The 23,813-nt window shown below is 45.2% G+C and overlaps 1 pseudogene; it reads left to right on the plus strand.

The window, feature by feature from the left end:
* The first annotated feature begins 328 nt into the window (after positions 1-328).
* Positions 329-23,813, plus strand: part of LOC142210381 (uncharacterized) — a 66,226-nt pseudogene continuing 42,741 nt past the window's right edge.

A 23,813-nucleotide genomic window follows, 5' to 3' on the forward strand; every position in this document is an offset into this window, starting at 1 on the left:
ATGCTTGTACTAATGCAGCTCACCTGACTCCTCCCACACATGTGACTCATCACATGATCATGACATCATCAAAGGTCCTTTAGCCAAGGTGTTACACAGAGCTGTACACGTGGTGATGTATATATATATATATGTATAGTCACCGTCACTGTCTGTCAGGATTACTGGCCACGTACCATTAACCCCTTCATTACCACCTCTCTGACCCGGGGTGGCCTCTCGGCCAGTGTTCACAGCAGGAGGGCGGTGCTGGTAATAATAATTGGTGGTTCAGGGATTTCTCTCTCCCTGATTGGTCAGGCTGTGTGTCAGTCTTCCAGCCTGGCCAATCAGAAGTGTTAGGGGCTGAGAGGACATGCCAGGACATTGCAGGCTCAGATCCTGGAGCTATTCCGTCTGCTGGAGCCTGGAGTAAGTGGTGTGCAGGGGATGATGGGGAGACATGGCTGCTGTGTGGACTGTGCGGGAAGGAGGGGGGGATGCTGCTGCTGATTCTTTATCATGGCTGAGCTGGGTACAGATCAGGGGATAAGGTTTTGGATAGAAATCACTCCGGTTCTCTGCCCCTTACCCAGATACCTGATGTGACTGCGGCATGGGGGGAGACACATCCTAAGGATACTATTTTGATTGTCCCTTTAACCCCTTAGCAGCATATGATATGCCTGTCTCACTAAGATAATATGGAGACGGCTTAGCTACTAGGCCTGGTCATTGCATCTGAGAGTGGAATTTAAGTGTACAGACTAGAATTAGGCCAGAATGGAAATTGACTGCCACCCATCATTCATAATCTTCATCTGACTCTGGCCTGTGGGCATGCGCAGTCTGCTCTGCCCGAGGCCTAGAAGTTACAAGCCACAGCCAGAAGAAGAGGCTGAAGAGGACACTGCTGACGAAGATGGAGGCGGCGCTGGAAAGAGTTCTCTCGCAGCATTGGGGACGCCCCCAGTGCTGAGAGAGAACTCATTTGCATACCGAGAAAAACCAGGAGGTAGGAGACGAATAGCCCTGCTTAAGGCTATTCCGACATGGTACTTAGAAAAAATTGTGTCTGAGTGATGGGATCCCTTTAAAGCTAAGGCCAGACACTGTCATTGTATTTCTAAATGGTATTTTGTGTGATTTTACATTGGTTCATCTTTTTTTCATTCAAGTGACTACAATACAAAATCCGAGCAGTAGATATATATCAGAGAATTTACCTAATTGGCCTATCAAATATGAATAGAGATAAAGACAAGATGGCTGAAACTGTATTACATCTCACCTTAGAGATCCTGCACCAGCTTACTGGAGAGGTGAGAGATTCTGATGATGTCACATTACATCATTCTTATCTATAGTAATAACAGATGATATGACTGGAGAGGTGAGGGACTCTGGGAATGGATGGAGTGAGATTTATTAATGTGTCTCTCCATAAACAGGATTACACAGTAGTGAAGAAGACCTCTAGTGGGCGCCGTCAGGCTCCTCTGCGTAAACGAAGAAGGAGAACCCTGAGCCCAATCCTGGGGCCTCCACCTCACTTCCTGATACATGAGGAGATCAATGGACAGAAGATCCTAGAACTCACCAACAAGATGATTGAGCTGCTGACTGGAGAGGTGACACTGCTGGGAATGCTGGGACATTATACAGGACCACTATGAAGGGATCTGGTGATGACTGTATTATTGTGTTGTCAGGTTCCTATAAGGTGTCAGGATGTCACTGTCTATTTCTCCATGGAGGAGTGGGAGTATTTAGAAGGACACAAAGATGTGTACAAGGAGGTGATGATGGAGGATCAGCAGCCCCTCACATCAGCAGGTAATAGACATGACTAGAGATGAGCGAACACTAAAATGTTCGTGGTTCGAAATTCGATTCGAACAGCCGCTCACTGTTCGAGTGTTCGAACGGGTTTCGAACCCCATTATAGTCTATGGGGAACATATACTCGTTAAGGGGGAAACCCAAATCCGTGTCTGGAGGGTCACCAAGTCCACTATGACACCCCAGGAAATGATACCAACACCCTGGAATGACACTGGGACAGCAGGGGAAGCATGTCTGGGGGCATAAAAGTCACTTTATTTCATGGAAATCCCTGTCAGCTTGCGATTTTCGCAAGCTAACTTTTCCCCATAGGAATGCATTGGCCAGCGCTGATTGGCCAGAGTACGGAATTCGACCAATCAGTGCTGGCTCTGCTGGAGGAGGCGGAGTCTAAGATCGCTCCACACCAGTCTCCATTCACACACTCAGCTCTGCTATATCAGATGGGCTGACCGGCACATCTGATATAGCAGAGCCGAGTGTGCACATCTGATGTAGCAGAGCCGAGTGTGCACCCTCGGCTCTGCTACATCAGATGTGCACACTCGGCTCTGCTACATCAGATGGGCTGACCGGCACATCAGATGTAGCAGAGCCGAGTGTGCACACTCGGCTCTGCTACATCTGATGTGCCGGTCAGCCCATCTGATATAGCAGAGCTGAGTGTGCATTGGCCAGCCTTCGGCCAATCAGCGCTGGCTCTGCCGGAGGAGGCGGAGTCTAAGGTCAGACCTGAATGGAGACTGGTGTGGAGCGATTTTAGACTCCGCCTCCTCCAGCAGAGCCAGCGCTGATTGGCCGAAGGCTGGCCAAGGCATTCCTATGCGAATGCAGAGACTTAGCAGTGCTGAGCCAGTTCTGCTCAACTACACCGCTACATCTGATGTAGCAGAGCCGAGTGTGCACACACATCAGATGTAGCGGTGTAGTTGAGCAGAACTGGCTCAGCACTGCTAAGTCTCTGCATTCGCATAGGAATGCATTGGCCAGCCTTCGGCCAATCAGCGCTGGCTCTGCCGGAGGAGGCGGAGTCTAAGGTCGGACCTGAATGGAGACTGGTGTGGAGCGATCTTAGACTCCGCCTCCTCCAGCAGAGCCAGCGCTGATTGGTCGAGTTCCGTACTCTGGCCAATCAGCGCTGTCCAATGCATTCCTATTGGAAAAAGTTTATGTCACAAAAATCACAATTACACACCTGATAGAGCCCCAAAAAGTTATTTTTAATAACATTCCTACCTAAATAAAGGTTATCCCTAGCTATCCCTGCCTGTACAGCTATCCCTGTCTCTTAGTCACAAAGTTCACATTCTCATATGACCCGGATTTGAAATCCACTATTCGTCTAAAATGGAGGTCACCTGATTTCGGCAGCCAATGACTTTTTCCGATTTTTTTCGATGCCTCCGGTGTTGTAGTTCCTGTCCCACCTCCCCTGCGCTGTTATTGGTGCAAAAAAAGCGCCAGGGAAGGTGGGAGGGGAATCGAATTTTTTTGGAGTTTGCCACGTGATGTTCGATTTGAATCGAACACATCGAACAGCCTGATATCCGATCGAACATGTGTTCCATAGAACACTGTTCGCTCATCTCTAGACATGACTAAATACACACGGCCTCTCATTATCTGTATGGAAAGAATGAATTCAGTCCCTGTATGTGTTTCCTCCAGTTCCATCCAGTAAGAGAACATCACTGGAGAGATGTCCCAGTCCTCTTCTACCACAGGACTGTAAGGAAGAAAATGTCCTCCAGGATGATCAGGTAGATGACAACATGGTGGATTTATCCAGGAGACCTGCAGCTATTTGGTCAGATAACTCCTGCTGTCACTTTTGGTGGTCATGATAACACCACACAACAAAAAAAAGAAATCTTTTCTTCTGCTACTGGACAAAAACTGTTTGTCCTATACTAAATTGAGTGTGCAGATTCCAAATCCAGATTCAGAATTGTTGTAACATGTCAGGAAATTTTGCAATGTCCGGCGCTCGCGAACTGACATTGCTTAAAAAAAAAAGGCTATTCACGCATATGTGGGTCTCGATCAGCATGATTTTGCTGATAGAGCCCCTTTAAGTTTTGGTGCCGGACAGGTCTGGGCATGTCCATTGGAACATTTCCAATATAGAATGCATTAATATTATAGCTGAATAGGCTTTACATGTATAACTTAAAATCTAGACGTGTGAGGCAAATTCCGAGTTCATATTTAGAATCCGCGCACTCATTTTAGTATAAGTCACGTGGTTTTTTTTCTCAGTAGCAAAATCATTGTTGTGCGGTGTAATGATCTTTTCTTCTCCTATAAAACATCCCACGTGACTTCTCCGTCCGTCTGGTGACTTTTACAATATTTGTTTCACAGCTTTTGTATCCGGGTGAAGATCTGAACAATATTAATGCTCCGGAGACATCTGTGAGGGGTGATGAGGAGTGTAAGGAGGACATTCCTACAGGTGACCGCCCCGGTGAGTAGTGAATAAGACATATTTTCATCATCTGCTCTCAGTACTAATAAGTAAAAAGTATTTGTCTAATTTTAGAATTTATTAACCATTCGCTCCCATTTAGAGGTGTAACTTGAACTTCCTGGGCAGTAATACTAATTCTGTAATGGGGCACCGACCTTTTTTTTATTTATTTTATTTCTTCTTTTACTTTTATAGCACCAGTTCTTTACAGACATTATCAGTCAGTGTCCCATATAGGATTCCAGCACTCCAAAGTAACATTACTAACCACTAAGCTACCGTGTGTCCCATACCTATCTTATGCCATTTGGAATAGGGTATATTTTATGTAGCAGAGGGACCTTAGGGCCCCCATTAGGGTCTGTGGCCTGGTACCTCTGTACCCCCTATGGGTATAGCCCTAATCCTATTAGACTCATACCTAGTTCCTAGTGGTCAGTGACAGCTTGCTGTGCCTCCCACTGGTCATTCTGCTACAAATGCTTTTGCATGGCCTTTTTCAGATCCCCAGTGACCCCATGTTAGTATTGGCAGTCACAATAGGTTATTTACAATACCAGAGTATGCCATTTACTGCTGTTTTTCATGTAACTTAAGTCTAAAGTATAAAAGGTCTTGTCTAGAGATGAGCGAACACTAAAATGTTGGAGGTTCGAAATCCGATTCGAACAGCCGCTCACTGTTCGACTGTTTGAACGGGTTTTGAACCCCATTATAGTCTATGGGGAACATATACTCGTTAAGGGGGAAACCCAAATCCGTCTCAGGAGGGTCACTAAGTCCACTATGACACCACAGGAAATGATGCCAACACCTCTGGAATGCAACTGGGACAGCAGTGGAAGCATGTCTGGGGGCATCTAACACACCAAAGACCCTCTATTACCCCAACATCACAGCCTAACAACTACACACTTTCCACATTCAAAAAAACCTCTATCAAAGTGAGAAAACACCATGGCAAGAGTTAACTGAAAGCCTACTACGCTGCAACCTCCACCCCAGCTACTAGCGGCAAAAGCTGTAACACTGGCGTGGGGAGATGTCAGCAGGATGTACTGAAGCTCACCAGCTTGGGGGACAGACAGCACAGTGCCTCCGAGGTCAGGGATGCCACCCTGGCTGAGATGGCAATGTGTTTTTCCCTGCTACACCTGGGGCCGGGCATTTTTGCGTCTGTGATAATGGCCGGAACCTAGTAGCAGATCTGGAGCTTGCCAGACGTTGCCCACGTTTTCAACTTGTTGGTGCAATGGTTCTTTGAAACCTACACCATTGTGCCTGATATACTGGTCAAAGTGTGGCCATTTTTGTAAGTGAGAAGTAGACTCTGTTAGGCAGAAAACATTCAGAGCACACTCCTCTCATGTTCGCACCGTTGGCTGGCGGAGGAAGACGAGGGGGATGGAGTGGCAACTGATGTCCCTGTCCCACACGAGGCTTGAGGGTGCACTTCAGTGCATCCCATTGCTTGACCACAGATGGTGTGAAGGGGAGTGGAAAATGGAGGAAATGGAGAGTGACCCTTACAGTTGGGGGGCAGCAAAGTCATGCCAAGTAACACACTGGCACACATGGCTGACTTGATGTCTGGTTGCTTTTCAAGAGACAAACACAAATTTCACATCATGGAGAGCACATAATACTGGATTTTTGCAAGCCTCGACCCCCGGTACAGGTCAAATTTCTGTTCCTTTGTTATATTAGGGGAGAGAGGAAAAAAATTGCAAAAATAATTGGCACAAGCAACTGGTGCAGAACATGATGGGAATGTTTCCATTAACCCTCTTGGGCGTCAGAGAGGATATTTCCTCCATGAGGCTCACAACTTCCATCCGCTGCACAACCACCAGGGGAACACTGTACAAGGTCTGGTACACGTTAATGTTCCCCCCCCCCCCTCTCTGCCCAAACTACTGCCAGTTAGGGGCCTAGTGTCATCATGAGGGATAAGTATAGGCGCATGTTGCGTGAGTACCTGGCCAACCACAGACCTGTCCTCTCCAATCCCTCTACGAATTACACTAATTGGGTGTATAATTTGGACCTGTATCCCTTGGGTTGAGCGTACATAGTCTGACAATTGGTGTGTATCCCACTTAGGTTTTGTGGGGACACACCGTGGAATGCTGGGTTTAGCGTACATAGTCTGACAATTAATGTATATCCCACTTAGTGTTGGTGGGGTTACACACAGTCACAACCTGGCTAAAGCTTCTATAGCCCGACAATTAGAATGTATGTATGCCAAGGTTTTTGGGGGAAGGGGGGGGGGTTACACACTTTCACAACCTTAGTGAAGCTTCATTAGCCTGAGAATTAAAATGTATGTATGTATCCCCAAATAATTTGGGGATTTAACACTGACAACCCAGGTGAATATGGCAAGAGCCTGAGATGTAGAGTGTATGTATCCCCAAATTATTTGGGGAATTAACACTCAGAACCTGGCACTATTTGCCAATAGCAACAAATGAAGGTGGTATGAAGGCCCCAATTTATTTTGGGAATGAACACTCAGAACCTGGGTGAATATGGCAAGAGCCTGAGATGTAGGGTGTATGTATCCCCAAATTATTTGGGGAATTAAAACTGACAACTTGGGTGAATATGGCAAGAGCCTGAGATGTAGGGTGTATGTATCCCCAAATTATTTGGGGAATTAACACTGACAACCCAGGTGAATATTCCAGTGTATACAAGTTAGGTGCGGGGGGGGGGGGGGGGGGGCACACTGTCATGCCCTATATACCCTTAATCCACATCCTATGGGCTGAGCATTTCAGTGTATACCAGTTAGCTACGGGGTGGTGGTGGGGGGCACACTGTTAGAACGTGGATTGAGGGTATATGGGCTGCGCATTTCAGTGTATGCCAGTTAGTTCCGGGGGGTACACCGTGGATTAAGGATATGTAGAGTATGTGGGAATACACTTTCAGTGTATCCCACTTAGTATTATCCCCACCGCGGAGAGCTGGGTAGCGCTGATGCAGCCTGTGAATCCCACATTAGTGTTAGTGGGTAGACACTGTGACAATCATTTTTTTTGGATTCTCCCTTCAATGTAGCGCTTAAAAGAGCTGTTGGTTTTCTTCTCCTCTCCTATCCTATCCATGCCTAGCAGAATCTAATCCCTATCTAAATTGACGGAGACCTCCGTCTGTGACCAAGTGAAAGCTCAGAATGACGCGAAGCTGGGCGGCGCTGATCTTATGAATCAGATGTCACATGTTTTCGGCAGCCAATGGGTTTTTAGTATTTTTTTCAATGTCCCTGTTGTCGTAGTTCCTGTCCCACCTTCCCTGCGCTGTTATTGGTGCAAAAAAAGCGCCAGGGAAGGTGGGAGGGGAATCGAGTTTTTAGTCAGTTTACCACGCGGTGTTCGATTCGATTCGAACATGGCGAACAGCGTGATATCCGATCGAACATGTGTTCAATAGAACACTGTTCGCTCATCTCTAGTCTTGTCCTATTTTTCTCATGTAGTAATTCAGTCTTACAGCTGCTCCAAAGCCATCATACATGACCATGCTGCCCCTCCCCGATGTCCTGTCTATGATAAGGAAATATAAATCTTTGTACCGTATTAGCCAGTGGACATGAAATATAAAAATTGAAAGTCTTCAGTAGTTGATACATTGGCTAACAAAAATAATGACAGATTTTAAGCTTTCGAGACGACTCAGGGCTCTTCCTCAGGCATTGTATGACAATTTCTGAAGCCATGCATATTTATACACAAAAGGACACAGGAATAAAGGCGACAGGTGATGGAAAGCAGTACACACCAAATAAATACATAATTAAAAAATAAATTATCAATTCAAAGGACGGCCCTTTGAGTTTTATAGTCCCTTTGATTGGGGATGTGATGTCTAGCTCTTGTAGAAGGATATAAATCAATGTGACAGATTTAAGTTCATGAGTTTATACTCCCTTATTTTCCTGTCTCTCTTAGATTTGAAATTCCCCCTAAAACCCAAATCTTCATGTCATTGATGATATGAGTTTCATTGCAGAAGTGTTTTGGCACAGGGAGGTCCATTCTCTGCTCTGTAATCATGTAACGGTGTGAGTTAATCCACATTCTGAGTTTCTGCCCTGTCTCTCCTACATAAAAGCCCCCAGCAGGACACTTGGTACATATTATTAACTACACCACATTAGGTGTGCCGCAGGCGAAGGTACCTGGGATCTTGTAGTCCTGATTAGAGTTGGGGATCTCTATCCTGTCAGTGGTCAGTATGTGAGGGCAGGTTTTGCACTTTTTCTTTCCGCATGGAAATGTTCATGTTGTAGTTGGAGGTGACAGTGAGCTGCTAACAACCATATTCCTGAGGTTTGGTGGCTGTCTATAGCACAGGAGAGGGAGGTCTGGAAATGTAGATTTTAAACGGTTGTCGTTTTACAATAGTGGATGTAGTTTGCGTGTGACTCCTCTCAGCATCTCTAGGTGTGGGTTATATGTGACAACCAGGGGCACCCGATTGTTTTCCTGTTTGGTATGGAGTTCTTTATGTGTTTGGGATGAAAACTATCCCATCTTAGGTGTGTTGGGTGGTCAATCAGCGATGTTTAACTTTGTTGCTCTGTATCTTGATGACTGTGTCCAGAAAGTTTATTTCAGTGAAGGAGTAATTGAGCGTCAGGTTGATGGTGGGATGGAACTCATTGAATTGTTCATGGAAGGTTTTCAGCTGTTGTTCAGACCCAGTCCAAAGGATTAGGATATCGTTGAATGAAGCGATAGTAGGCCAGAGGCCTGGTGGTGCAGGTGGATAGGAAGTCACTCTCAAGTTTGGCTATGAAAAGATTACCGTACTGTGGCGCCATTTTGCTTCCCTTTGCTGTACTGGTCTGCTGTAGATAGATGCAGTCACCAAAGGAGAAGTAATTATTGGTGAGGATGAATTTTGTGAGCTTCACCACAGCTTCAGCATTCATACCTTGCTTTTCCATGAAGACCGGGCAGGCATTTACACCATCCTGGTGTGGGATGTTGGAGTACAAGGGTTCTACATCCATGGTGGCCAGGATGGTTCCCTCTGGAAGGGGACCTATGGTTGATAGATTATTCAATAGATCTCTTGTATCCTGAAGGTAGTTGGCTTTCACTAAGGGTTTAAGAATACCCTCCACCCTAGAAATTTGCTCAGTGAGGGTGCCCACACATGAAATAATCGGTCTCCCTGGATTCCAGGCTTATGCAATTTTGGAAGCAAATAAAAAGTCCCTGTCCATGGACTTGCTGGTATGAGGTCACTTAGGCTTTTGGCTCCATCAGATAGGCCGGAAATGATCTTTTTTAGTTCTCTGGAGTATTCCTCTAGGTTCTGAATCCAATTTGGGGTAATAGTGCGTATCAATCAGCTGTCTATGTGCTTCCTTTAGTCTGATGTGTACATCATGACTATTGCGCCACTTTTGTCCGCTGGTTTAATGATGATGTGTCTGTTATTTCTCAGGGATTTTGTATGGCTCTCCTCTCCTGGGCACTGATGTTAGACGGCCGTCTTTTGTCTGTGTCCAGGATAGTGGATTTGACCATGTGTCTGAAACTCTCTATGTAATTTCCAGATGGTTATTACGTCCAGTCGGTGTCCAATCAGATGTCTCCTTTTTTTCCAAGATTAGACCATCTGCAGGAGTAGGTTGCGTTTCCTCTGTGTCATGAAAATATTCCCTCAGGCGCTGTCTCCTGAAGTATTTCTCCATGTCACTACACACTTCTCTTTTAACTAGGGCTTTAGAAGGACAAAATGCAAGTCCTTTAGAGAGCACCCCAAGTTCTGCTTTGGTTGGTTCTTAAGCATCACAAGCATTGTTGTATATTTTGTAATTTGTATGGAAATTATTATCTAGAAATGTTATTTTAAAAATAATTCAAATCAGTTTTCTTCGCGGCAGATGACTGCACCAGGACCTCAGAGGGACCTCTCATGTCTTCAGATTATAAAGCAGATGATGGTGGTATCACACAAGATACATATGAAGAACAAGCCATTATCCCAGATATACCCTCAGCCCTTCACAGCAAAGATCTGTCATCTGATCCTTCTACACAGGTCCTATCTTCTGATCCATCACTGACTAAGATGCAAAACAAAAGCCAGAGCAGTGATATACATCAAAGAAAACGCACCAGAGAGAAAACATTTTCATGCTCAGAGTGTGGGAAATGTTTTACTGCTAAATCAAGTCTTATTGTACATCAGAGAAATCACACAGGAGAGAAGCCATATCCATGTTCAGAATGTGGAAAATGTTTTAACCAAAGATCAGATCTTGTGAAACATAAGAGAATTCACACAGGAGAGAAGCCATATCCATGTTCAGAATGTGGGAAATGTTTTAATTTGAAATCAAAACTTCATAAACATAAGAAAGTTCACACAAGGGAGAGGCCATATTCATGTTCAGAATGTGGGAAATGTTTTACTGAGAAATCAAGTCTTCATGATCATGAGAAAGTTCACACAGGGGAGAGGCCGTTTTCATGTTCAGAATGCTTTAAATGTTTTACCCAAAAATCGCATCTTCTTAATCATCAGAGACTACACACAGGGGAGAAAAAACATTCATGCTCAGAATGTGGGAAAAGTTTTACACTAAAATCATATCTCCGCATACATCAGAGAACTCACACAGGGGAGAAGCCATATTCATGTTCTGAATGTGGGAAATGTTTTACGCAGAAATCAAATTGTGTTATACATTACAGAAGTCACACAGGGGAAAAACCATTTTCATGTTCAGTATGTGGGAAGTGTTTTACAAGTAAAGCTCAACTTGTTACACATGAGAGATTTCACACAGGGGAGAAACCATTTTCATGTTCAGAATGTGGGAAATGTTTTACAATTAAATTTCAACTTGTTAGACATGAAAGAAGTCACACAGGGGAGAAGCCATTTGTATGTTCGGAATGTGGAATGTATTGTGGCCAAAAATCAGATCTTGTTATACATCAGAGAATTCACGCGGGGGAGAAGTCATTTTCATGTTTAGAATGTGGCAAATGTTTTACAAGTAAAAGTCAACTTCTTAAACATGAAAGAACTCACACAGGAGAGAAGCCATATTCATGTTCAGAATGTGGGAAATATTTTAGATACAAAGCATATCTTGTTAAACATCTCAGAATTCACACAGAGGAGAAGCCTCTCTCATTTTGAGTGTGGGAAAAGGCCATGGCCTATGGTGGAAAGGGGCATGTTCTAAGTTGTAACTTCATGTGCCAAGAAATTTTAAGCAGTGTAGTGATAGACTAGATAGTCTTAACAATACACCGGATTTATCAAACACTGTGGTTTAGGACTGTTTATTGGTAAATCTACCCCAGAGCATTCCATCATGAAACCAGTGGTGGTAGTATCACGGTTTGGGCGTTTTTTTGTTTTTTTTTGCTGTATCTGGGCCGAGACAACTCGTTATCATTAAAGGGGTATTCCCATAACTCTTGTTCACCAACCTGCAGGCTCTGTGCTCTGTTCACTTCCTGGTTTTCTCGGGACATTGGTGGGCGGGGTTTAACTTGCTCGGCTATCTGCTATGTTTGCAGTTAGTAATGAGGGCTTGGTTGTAAGTGCATTACCACAGTATGAAGCTGATGTAGAGGCTGATGTAGCAGAGTTGGATTTGAGTCAGCTTGCATTACATACAGAGGTACCGGACTCCCTATCTCAGCCCTTATCAGCCAAAGTCAATTAAACTGGCTGATAAGTGGAAGAGCTGAAGATAGAGTTCAGTTTAGAAATCCCGGAGCTCTCACCTCCCCCTCCCCTATCTGAGGAGCTCCGTTACTTGTCAGACATAAACAACTCAGAGCTTCTGCCGAGCACTCAGCCCCTCCCTCCCCCCCCTGAGAGCAGGCAGCTATGTTACTTGGAAAATGAGCAGATAAGCTCAGCACTGTCCCCCGTGGTCATAGAAACGCAGTGTAAAGAATGAAGTGAATAAATTAAGATAGCGGCCAAACATAGCAGTTTTGATAAAGCAATGTATTTAGGAAAAGTCTTAAATCCACATAAACTAGCAGTATAGATAGGATCCTTGTTATGAGACAACCCCTTTAATGGAAAAATGAATTCTGAATTATAACAACAAATTCTAAAAGAAAATATCAGAACATCTTTAGCAGGTGCTGAATCTCAGGAGTAAATGGATCATGCAGCAAGAGAACAACCCTAAACACACAAGTTGTTCTACCAAAGAATAGTTAAAGGACAATAAAATTAAAATCTTGAAATGGCCAAGTCACAATCCTGATCTTCATGCAAGGAGGTGTGGGACAGCCTTAAGACAATATCAGGACACAACAAAAAAAAACAGGGCATCGAACAGTAGGGGACAGGAAGTGGCTTAATGAGCTTAATCTATACTTCAATAGATTCGACTCCAAGCCAATGCTCCCTCCACCAGCATGTCAGCCAACCCCCCTCTCCTCACACACCAAGACCCAACCCCCACTGACCGGTGGTAAACTGCAATATGACTATCTGACCTTGCAGGAGTCTCTAGTGTGTAAGGAAATGAAGATTAAAGCAGACAAAGTGGGAGGACCTGATGTTATAAGCGCAAGAGTTCTTAAAATGTGCAGTGACCAGCTAGGTGGAATTATTACGCACATGTACAATATGAGTGTAAAGCTGGGAGTGGTACCTCAACTGTGGAAAACATCTTGCGTGTGTTACGGTTCTGTGTATTAATCAAAAAATAATATTTTTAAACAACAGAACCTCTAGTCTGCAAGGCACTGCAGTGAGGTCCACAGGCCCAATGATGGGCGACTGAGTGTCTGAATAGTGCCCTACCAGTTAACTCCACTGGCAGACACGAGACGCAGTACTAAATGTGTACAGGCTGCAGGAAAGCCCTGCCAGTTAGCATCACTGGACAGGTGCTCAGTACAGCTGGAACAGCAAACAAGGCTGCCAAGGGTTAACTCACCCCAGGTCAGCAACTAAACATTCTCCTGCAAACAGCCAGGAGAGTGAAGGAAGTTGCGACAGTAAAAGTGGCTAATTGAGACCCAAGCCTACTGCAACTCTATGGGCTGGAACAGAGTCTACTGCTCCTAACCCAGGTATAGAGCTGTCAGTTCAGGGCTTACAGGGTACTAACTACAGGCCTAGTCTGAACACCTGCCTGGAAACTGGAGCCTTTCCCTGAACTACTGTCATGCACAACCTTCAGTAATTTGATTCAAAGTGTGAGCGCCGGGCGGGCGTTGGCTCACACTTTTTAAAAGGGAGTCCCCGCCCAACAGGGCAGTGGCCATGACCTCACTGCTCATGCTCAGTAGGCAAGAAGTGGCACTTAGCCTGTGAGCGACTCCAATAGGCCTGAGCATGTTCAGTGGGCCGAAATCTGGACTTACACTCCAGACACCTCACTACATGAGGCCGAGGGTTAGATTGACCTGCAGGTGGCACTGTGCGCTGAGAGTGGACCCTGCGGGACCCAATCCTAACAGCGTGGTACCAGTCCCAAAGAAACCCAACCCGATGGGCTACAATGACTACTGACCTGTAGCACTGACATCTCACCTGATGAAGATCCTAGAGAGACTGGTCCTGACACACCTACGCCCCCTAGTGAGCTCCGCTCTGGACCCCCTCCAGTTTGCCTATCGGCCAGGCATTGGGGTGGATGACGCCATCATCCACCTTCTTCATAGAGCTCTCTCTCACCTAGAGAAACCCGGGAATACTGTGAGAATAATGTTCTTTGATTTCTCCAGTGCGTTCAACACCATTCAGCCAGGGCTACTGAGGGAGAAGCTGAACCTTGATGGTGTGGACCACCACCTGTCCAACTGGATACTAGACTACCTGACAAACCGCCCTCAGTATGTGAGAGCCCAAGACGGTGTGTCTGACACTGTGATCTGTAGTACGGGGGCACCACAAGGTATAGTTCTTGCCCCATTTCTCTTCACACTGTACACTGCTGACTTTAGGCACAACTCATCCAGCTGTTACTTACAGAAGTACTCCGATGACTCTGCTATAGTAGGCCTTATCACTGATGGCGACGATAGGGAATACAGAGACTTAAACTGGGATTTTGTTGAATGGGAAGACCAAGGAGATGGTGGTGGACTTTAGTAAACGGAGAGGTGCTCCGACCCCAGTGGAGATCCAAGGAATATGTATTGAGATAGTCAGGACCTATAAGTATCTAGGCGTGATCCTCAACAATAAACTAGACTGGGCTGATCACATGGAGGTGCTGCACAGAAAGGGCCATAGCAGACTCTACCTGCTCAGGAGGCTGAGGGCCTTCGGAGTCCAGGGGACACTTCTTAGGGCCTTCTTCAACTCTGTGGTTGCCTCAGCCATATTTTTCGGTGTGGCCTGCTGGGGGAGCAGTATATCAACCAGGGACAGACATAGACTTGACAGGCGGATCAGGAGGGCCAGCTCTGTCCTGGAGAGCCCCTTGGACCCAGTACAGGTGGTGGGTGACAGAAGGATACTGTCTGTGGTGACCTCCATGCGGGAGATCAAATCCCACCCCATGTATGGGACCCTGAAGGGACTTGGCAGCACTGTAAGTGACCGTCTGCTTCACCCCAAGTGTGAGAAGGAGCGCTATCGCAGGTCCTTCCTTCCAACCGCGACCAGGCTGTATAATCTACATCAGACCAAGCGAAGATCACTCAAGACAGACAACTAATGATTATGACGATGACCATTAGGTCTTCCTCTTTCTCTTCCGTTTTTCCTTAGCTGCTATGGAATCCTAGTATATCTTCTCTTCTCAGCTTATGTGTGTCTACGTCTGTAATATATTACTGTGTATTATCCTGTATCTGTATTACTATGCTGCTGTAACATGTTGAAATTTCCCCAATGTGGGACTATTAAAAGATTATCTTATCTTATAAAAATATTATGGAAGGACCTGAATCTAACAGCTCTTGGGAGGAAACCCACCACAGTAGCAGAGTTATACAGTGTTGGCCAAAAGTATTGGCACCCCTCCAATTCTGTCAGATAATACTCATTTTCTTCCAGAAAATGATTGCAATCACAAAATCTTTGGTATTATTATCTTCATTTAATTTGTCTTCAATGGAAAACCACAAAAAGTATTGTCAAAAAGCCAAATTGGATATAATTCCACACCAAACATAAAAAAGGGGGTGGACAAAAGTATTGGCACTGTTTGAAAAATCATGTGATGCTTCTCTAATTTGTGTAATTAACAGCACTTGTTACTTACCTGAGGCACCTAACAGGTGGTGGCAATAACTAAATCACACTTGAAGCCAGTTGAAATGGATTAAAGTTGACTCAACCTCTGTCCTGTGTCCTTGTGTGACCACATTGAGCATGGAGAAAAGAAAGAAGACCAAAGAACTGTCTGAGGACTTGAGAAGCAAAACTGTGAGGAAGCATGAGCAATCTCAAGGCTACAAGTCCATCTCCAAAGACATGAATGTTCCTGTGTCTACCGTGCGCAGTATCATCAAGAAGTGTAAAGCCCATGGCACTGTGGCTAACCTCCCTAGATGTGGACGGAAAAGAAAAATTGACGAGAGATTTCAATGAAAGATTGTGCGGATGGTGGATAAAGAACCTCGACTAACATCCAAACAAGTTCAAGCTGCCCTGCAGTCCAAGGGTGCAACAGTGTCACCCCGTACTATCCATCAGTGTCTGAATGAAAAGGGACTGTATGGTAGGAGACCCAGGAAGACCCCACTTCTTACCCAGAGACATAAAAAAGCCAGGCTGGAGTTTGCTAAAACTTACCTGAGAAAGCCAAAACCGTTTTGGAAGAATGTTCTCTGGTCAGATGAGACAAAAGTAGGAAAAGGCATCAACATAGAGTTTACAGGAAAAAAAAAGAGGCCTTCAAAGAAAAGAACACGGTCCCTACAGTCAAACATGGCTGAGGTTCCCTGATGTTTTGGGGTTGCTTTGCTGCCTCTGGCACTGGACTGCTTGACCGTGTGCATGGCATTATGAAGTCTGAAGACGACCAACACATTGTGCAGCATAATGTAGGGCCCAGTGTGAGAAAGCTGGGTCTCCCTCAGAGGTCAGGGCTCTTCCAGCAGGACAATGACCCAAAACACACTTCAGGTCAGCACTAGAAAATGGTTTGAGAGAAAGCACTGGAGACTTGTAAAGTGGCAGCTTATCCCAAGAACAGGAAATTCATTTCCCCTTCTGTGCATTGAGGCATGACTGGTAGTGGATAGCACCCCCATTCTCTTCAGAGGGTGTACCGGAGATAGCCAATGTCCACCATTCAGTGAACTCTGGCGCTTACACTGAAATGAATGGGGGCACCGTCCACCACCAGATACACCTACATTCAGCCTGGCTTTGGTCAGGCTCAATGAAAAGCAGGTGAAAAGAACCCCCTCAATTCTTGGGACTGCTGAGGAACGCAGCCGTCAAACCCCACTGGTCAGATATTTGTTGCCTATCCTGTGAACAGAAGATAAATACTTTTCATGGCATAGTGCCCTTTACAGGGTTTTATTTTAAGCTTATTACCTATTACAGTGGCCATTCCCCACAGTAATGTATCTTGACCACAAGGGCCCCCACGATAATCAGAACAGGGGTCCTGCATTTGTACTACTGCTCCATTCATCTCTATGGGACTGCTAAAAAAAGTAGAGATCAGAATTATTATCTTGTCCAACCTGCTCTTTGACAGACTTCAGTCAGGCTTCAGACGCCAGCACTCCACTGAAACTGCCCTAACAAAAGTCACCAATGACCTTCTAACCGCCAAAGCCAAGCGCCATTACTCTGTCCTCCTCTGCCTTCGACACAGTTGACCACTCCCTCTTGTTAGAAATTCTCTCATCCCTTGGTATCTCAGACCTGCCCTTTCCTGGATCTCCTCATACCTCACTGACCGCACATTCAGTGTCTCCCACTCGCACACCACCTCCTCACCCTCTCTCTGTAGGTGACCCCAAGGCTCCGTCCTAGGACCCCTCCTGTTCTCCATCTATACCCTTGGCCTAGGCCAACTCCATAGAATCTCATGGTTTTCAATACCATTGCTATGTCGACGACACCCAAATCTACATCTCTGGACCTGACATTACCTCCCTGCTGGCCAGAGTTCCAGATTGCTTAGCGGCCGTAGCCTCCTTCCTCTCCTCCCGCTTTCTCAAACTGAACATGGAGAAAATGGAGTTCATCATTTTCACCCCAGCCCATGTGGTCCCTCCACCTGACCCATCTATCAAAGTTAACGGAACCACAATTACCCCTGTCTCACAGACCCGATGCCTTGGGGTAACCCTGGACTCTGACCTATAATAATAATAATAATAAATTTTATTTCTATAGCGCCAACATATTCCGCAGCGCTGTACAATTTGTAGGGTTCAAATACAGACAGAAAGATACATTACAAAGAAAGTAATTTCACACAATGGGACTGAGGGCCCTGCTCGTAAGAGCTTACAATCTATGAGGTAGAGGGGGTGATACAAGAGGTAGCAGGGGCGGCATTGCTTATGCAGAGGTCAGACACTTTTGTAATAGAGGTGACTCATTACACAAACATAAAACTTTATGAGCAGTCACCAGTCATGTCCTGTAACATGTGGATGGAGCATGGACAGATAAAGTTATCTTGAGATGGTCTCATATCATGTGGGGAAATGTGGGAGCGGGGATAGAGGAGGGTTAAGAGTTTACGTTAGACATTGTGATAGGCTTGTCTGAAAAGATGTGTCTTTAGTTTGCGTTTGAAGCTGTAGAAATTGGGAGTTAATCTGATTGTCCGGGGTAGAGCATTCCAGAGAAGTCACACGTTCAAACCCTCAACACCTCCTGCCGCCTCCAGCTCAAGAACATCCATAGAATCCTCTCCTTCCTCACCCCTGAAACTACCAAGATGCTCGTCCAGGCCCTCATAATCTCCCGCTTAGACTACTTCCCTTCCTACACCCTTCTCCATGGACTCCCAGCTAACACCCTCGCCCCCCTCCAGTCCACCTTAAACTGCGCTGCTCGTTTAATCCACTTCACCCCCCCGATCTTCATCGGCTGCTCCCCTCTGCCAGTCCCTCCACTGGTTACCTATAGCCCAGCAAATTGAGTTCAAGCTATTAACGTTAACATTCAAAGCCATCCACAACCTGTCCCCTCCATATATTTCGGGCCTAATCTCCCACTACCTGCACACACGCAACCTCAGATCCTCCAATGACCTCCTACTCCGCTCTGCTCTCATCCGCTCCTCACACAACCGTCTCCAAGATTTCTCTCGTGCATCTCCCATACTCTGGAACTCCTTACCAAGACACATAAGACTGACCCCCACAATCACAGGATTCAAGAAGGCCCTGAAGACTCACCTATTCAGGAAGGCCTACAACCTCCAATAACACTATCACCGCACCACCATCTGTACAGTCTCCCCCTCTCCTTCTGTCTCTACCCCCCTTCCCTCATAGATTGTAAGCCCTCGCGGGCAGGGCCCTCTACCCCACTGTGCCAGTCGGTCATTGTTAGTATTATATCTACCTGTATATTCTGTGTATTGTATGTAACCCCCAAATGTAAAGCACCATGGGATTAATGGTGCTATATAAATAAACAATAATAATAACAATAACACAATGCATTACAAAATATTGGCACTTCTGCTGCAGGCTGCGTACATGTAGAGGCAGAGTAAAGGCCATAATATAACATGTGGGCACCGAAGGGGACATTCTACTGAGTGTGGGGGGCACTGAGGGGGCCATCAAATAACTGTTACTGAAGGCTCCAAACAAAGCCTTATTTTATAAACATTTATAAGTGATGGCTATGTGGAGGTGCCCGGTTGAGACATGTGGGGGTACAGGCTGTGAGCGAGCAAGAGGGGTACAAAGGTGTGCAGGCTGTGCATAAGCCATAGCGGTGAATAAGGGTGCAAGCTGTGTGAACAAGAGGAGAGAATAGGGGTACAGGCTGTACATGAGCAAGAGGTGGAGTTAGGGTGCAGGCTGTGTGTGCCCAAGAGGAGGAATGGAGGTGCAGGCTGTGTGAGAGCAAGAGGGGTAGAAGGCTGTGTGAGCAACAGTATGGACGCACTCACACCCTGACCACACACACACCCTGACCACGCTTCCTCTTCCTGTGTAACACGGCACTGTCCTCAATAGCTCCGCCCATACCAGAGTCTGATCACATGATCACGACGTCATCAGAGGTCCTTTAGCCCACTAGGATTTCTCCTGTCCCCTATATACAGTATACAGCGGCACAGGTGGAGGTAGGTGTGTATATATGTGTCCTCTCCCCTATATACAGTATACAGCTGTACAGGTGGAGGTATGTGTGTATATATATGTGTACTCTCCTCTATATACAGTATACAGCTGCACAGGTGGAGGTATGTGTGTATATATGTGTCCTCTCCCCTATATACAGTATACAGCTGTGGAGGTAGGTGTGTATATATATGTGTACTCTCCTCTATATACAGTATACAGCGGCACAGGTGGAGGTATGTGTGTGTATATATGTGTCCTCTCCCCTATATACAGTATACAGCGGCACAGGTGGAGGTATGTGTGTGTATATATGTGTACTCTCCCCTATATACAGTATACAGCGGCACAGGTGGAGGTATGTGTGTATATATGTGTCCTCTCCCCTATATACAGTATACAGCTGCACAGGTGGAGGTATGTGTGTGTATATATGTGTACTCTCCTCTATATACAATATACAGCTGCACAGGTGGAGGTATGTGTGTATATATATGTGTACTCTCCCCTATATACAGTATACAGCTGAACAGGTGGAGGTATGTGTGTGTATATATGTGTACTCTCCCCTATATACAGTATACAGCGGCACAGGTAGAGGTATGTGTACTCTCCCCTATATACAGTATACAGCGGCACAGGTGGAGGTATGTGTGTATATACAGTCCTATGAAAAAGTTTGGGCACCCCTATTAATCTTAATCATTTTTAGTTCTAAATATTTTGGTGTTTGCAGCAGCCATTTCAGTTTGATATATCTAATAACTGATGGACACAGTAATATTTCAGGATTGAAATGAGGTTTATTGTACTAACAGAAAATGTGCAATATGCATTAAACCAAAATTTGACCGGTGCAAAAGTATGGGCACCTCAACAGAAAAGTGACATTAATATTTAGTACATCCTCCTTTTGCAAAGATAACAGCCTCTAGTCGCTTCCTGTAGCTTTTAATCAGTTCCTGGATCCTGGATAAAGGTATTTTGGACAAACAATTCAAGTTCAGTTAAGTTAGATGGTCGCCGAGCATGGACAGCCCGATTCAAATCATCCCACAGATGTTCAATGATATTCAGGTCTGGGGACTGGGATGGCCATTCCAGAACATTGTAATTGTTCCTCTGCATGAATGCCTGAGTTGATTTGGAGCGGTGTTTTGGATCATTGTCTTGCTGAAATATCCATCCCCGGCGTAACTTCAACTTCGTCACTGATTCTTGAACATTATTCTCAAGAATCTGCTGATACTGAGTGGAATCCATGCGACTCTCAACTTTAACAAGATTCCCGATGCCGGCATTGGCCACACAGCCCCAAAGCATGATGGAACCTCCACCAAATTTTACAGTGGGTAGCATGTGTTTTTCTTGGAATGCTGTTTCTTTTTGGACGCCATGCATAACGCCTTTTTTTATAACCAAACAACTCAATTTTTGTTTCCAAAATGAAGCTGCCTTGTCCAAATGTGCTTTTTCATACCTCAGGCAACTCTATTTGTGGTGTACGTGCAGAAACGGCTTCTTTCTCATCACTCTCCCATGCAGCTTCTATTTGTGCAAAGTGCGCTGTATAGTTGACCGATGCACAGTGACACCATCTGCAGCAAGATGATGCTGCAGCTCTTTGGAGGTGGTCTGTGGATTGTCCTTGACTGTTCTCACCATTCTTCTTCTCTGCCTTTCTGATATTTTTCTTGGCCTGCCACTTCTGGGCTTAACAAGAACTGTCCCTGTGGTCTTCCATTTCCTTACTATGTTCCTCACAGTGGAAACTGACAGGTTAAATCTCTGAGACAACTTTTTGTATCCTTCCCCTGAACAACTATGTTGAACAATCTTTGTTTTCAGATCATTTGAGAGTTGTTTTGAGTAGCCCATGATGCCACTCTTCAGAGGAGATTCAAATAGGAGATCAACTTGCAATTGGCCACCTTAAATACCTTTTCTTATGATTGGATACACCTGGCTATGAAGTTCAAAGCTCACTGAGGTTACAAAACCAATTTTGTGCTTCAGTAAGTCAGTAAAAAGTAGTTAGGGGAATTCAAATCAATAAAATGATAAGGGTGCCCATACTTTTGCACCGGTCAAATTTTGGTTTAATGCATATTGCACATTTTCTGTTAGTACAATAAACCTCATTTCAATCCTGAAATATTACTGTGTCCATCAGTTATTAGATATATCAAACTGAAATGGCTGTTGCAAACACCAAAATATTTAGAACAAAAAATGATTAAGATTAATAGGGGTGCCCAAACTTTTTCATAGGACTGTATGTGTCCTCTTCCCTATATACAGTATACAGCTGCACATGGACATATCATTAACCCCTTCACTGCCATCTCTCTGACCTGGGGTCGCCTCTCAGTGGTTCCAGATGCTGCTGCAGGGAATAACCTCAGCCATCGGTAACGATAATGTTGTGGTTACTACACACATCTGTGCAGGGACACGCAATAGTGCGGAGAACACGTGGATCTGTATCCTTGTGTCATCCGTCACTGACCTATACTATGGATGGGCCGGGTCACACAGACACAAAGACTATGGCCGTGTGTATGGGCCCATAATACCTTACCTGGTGAGGTGGATGAGCCGTTATTGATCGTGGATTTTGTCTGTTTGTCAAGATATTGAGCCTGTATGAAGTTAGTGGTATTGTCATTCACTTTACATCTCCTTGGGTTAGTAGAGGAGGGGACTATGGTGGTGACTGGTCTGCACCGCTTGTAGGGGATAATGTTGTGTTACATTCAGACTTATTTATCTATTTATGTAAATTTAGCATTGTAGACTTCTTGCTTTATGTGTCAGTATACCTTTGTATCTACATAGTGGCAGCTTCTGTGATTTTCCTCTGCTTTCCATTCAGGTTCCAAACGTATAAGATCTTGTGGACATCATCTATATAAGATCATTATTCTAATTAGCCTATAAAGGATGGATAGAGACAGAGGGAAGATGGCCGAAAGTATACTAACCCTCACCCTGGAGATCCTGCACCAGCTTACTGGAGAGGTGAGAGATTCTGATGATGTCACATGACATCATTCTTATCTATAGTAATAACAGATGATATGACTGGAGAGGTGAGGGACTCTGGGAATGGATGGAGTGATATTTATTAATGTGTCTCTCCATAAACAGGATTACACAGTAGTGAAGAAGACCTCTAGTGGGCGCTGTCAGGCTCCTGTCACTGAAGGATGGGGGAGAACCCTGAGCCCAATCCCGGGGCCTCCACCTCACTCCCTGATACATGAGGAGATCAATGGACAGAAGATCCTAGAACTCACCAACAAGATGATTGAGCTGCTGACTGGAGAGGTGACACTGCTGGGAATGCTGGGACATTATACAGGAGCGCTATGAAGGGATCTGGTGATGACTGTATCATTGTGTTGTCAGGTTCCTATAAGGTGTCAGGATGTCACTGTCTATTTCTCCATGGAGGAGTGGGAGTATTTAGAAGGACACAAAGATGTGTACAAGGAGGTGATGATGGAGGATCAGCAGCCCCTCACATCAGCAGGTAATAGACATGACTAAATACACACGGCCTCTCATTATCTGTATGGAAAGAATGAATTCAGTCCCTGTATGTGTTTCCTCCAGTTCCATCCAGTAAGAGAACATCACCGGAGAGATGTCCCAGTCCTCTTCTACCACAGGACTGTAAGGAAGAAAATGTCCTCCAGGATGATCAGGTAGATGGAGATAAGGTGACATGAAATCTTCCTCTGCCCTGTAGAAGGACTGTGAGGGTCTCGTGGTCAGTCTGGTTTTATCCCACAGTATTAGATGTTTTCTACTTGTGTAATGAGAAAGGTGGAGATGGCAGGATAAAGCTGACCATAGACATGACATGTTCTCTGGATCTTCTCACAGTTCTCTGGCTATGGAGGCTGCTGGTTGAACAGTGGAGCAATGGAGAGATGTCCCAGTCCTCTTCTACCACAGGATTGTAAGGAAGAAAATGTCCTCCAGGATGATCAGGTAGATGACAACATGGTGGATTTATCCAGGAGACCTGCAGCTATTTGGTCAGATAACTCCTGCTGTCACTTTTGGTGGACATGATAATGAATGATCTTTTCTTCTCCTATAAAACATCCCACGTGACTTCTCCGTCCGTCTGGTGACTTTTACAATATTTGTTTCACAGCTTTTGTATCCGGGTGAAGATCTGAACATTATTAATGCTCCGGAGACATATGTGAGGGGTGATGAGGAGGACATTCCTACAGGTGACCGCCCATGTGAGTAGT

This window comes from Leptodactylus fuscus, chromosome 6 (assembly GCF_031893055.1).
Source record: "Leptodactylus fuscus isolate aLepFus1 chromosome 6, aLepFus1.hap2, whole genome shotgun sequence".
NCBI lineage: Eukaryota > Metazoa > Chordata > Amphibia > Anura > Leptodactylidae > Leptodactylus > Leptodactylus fuscus.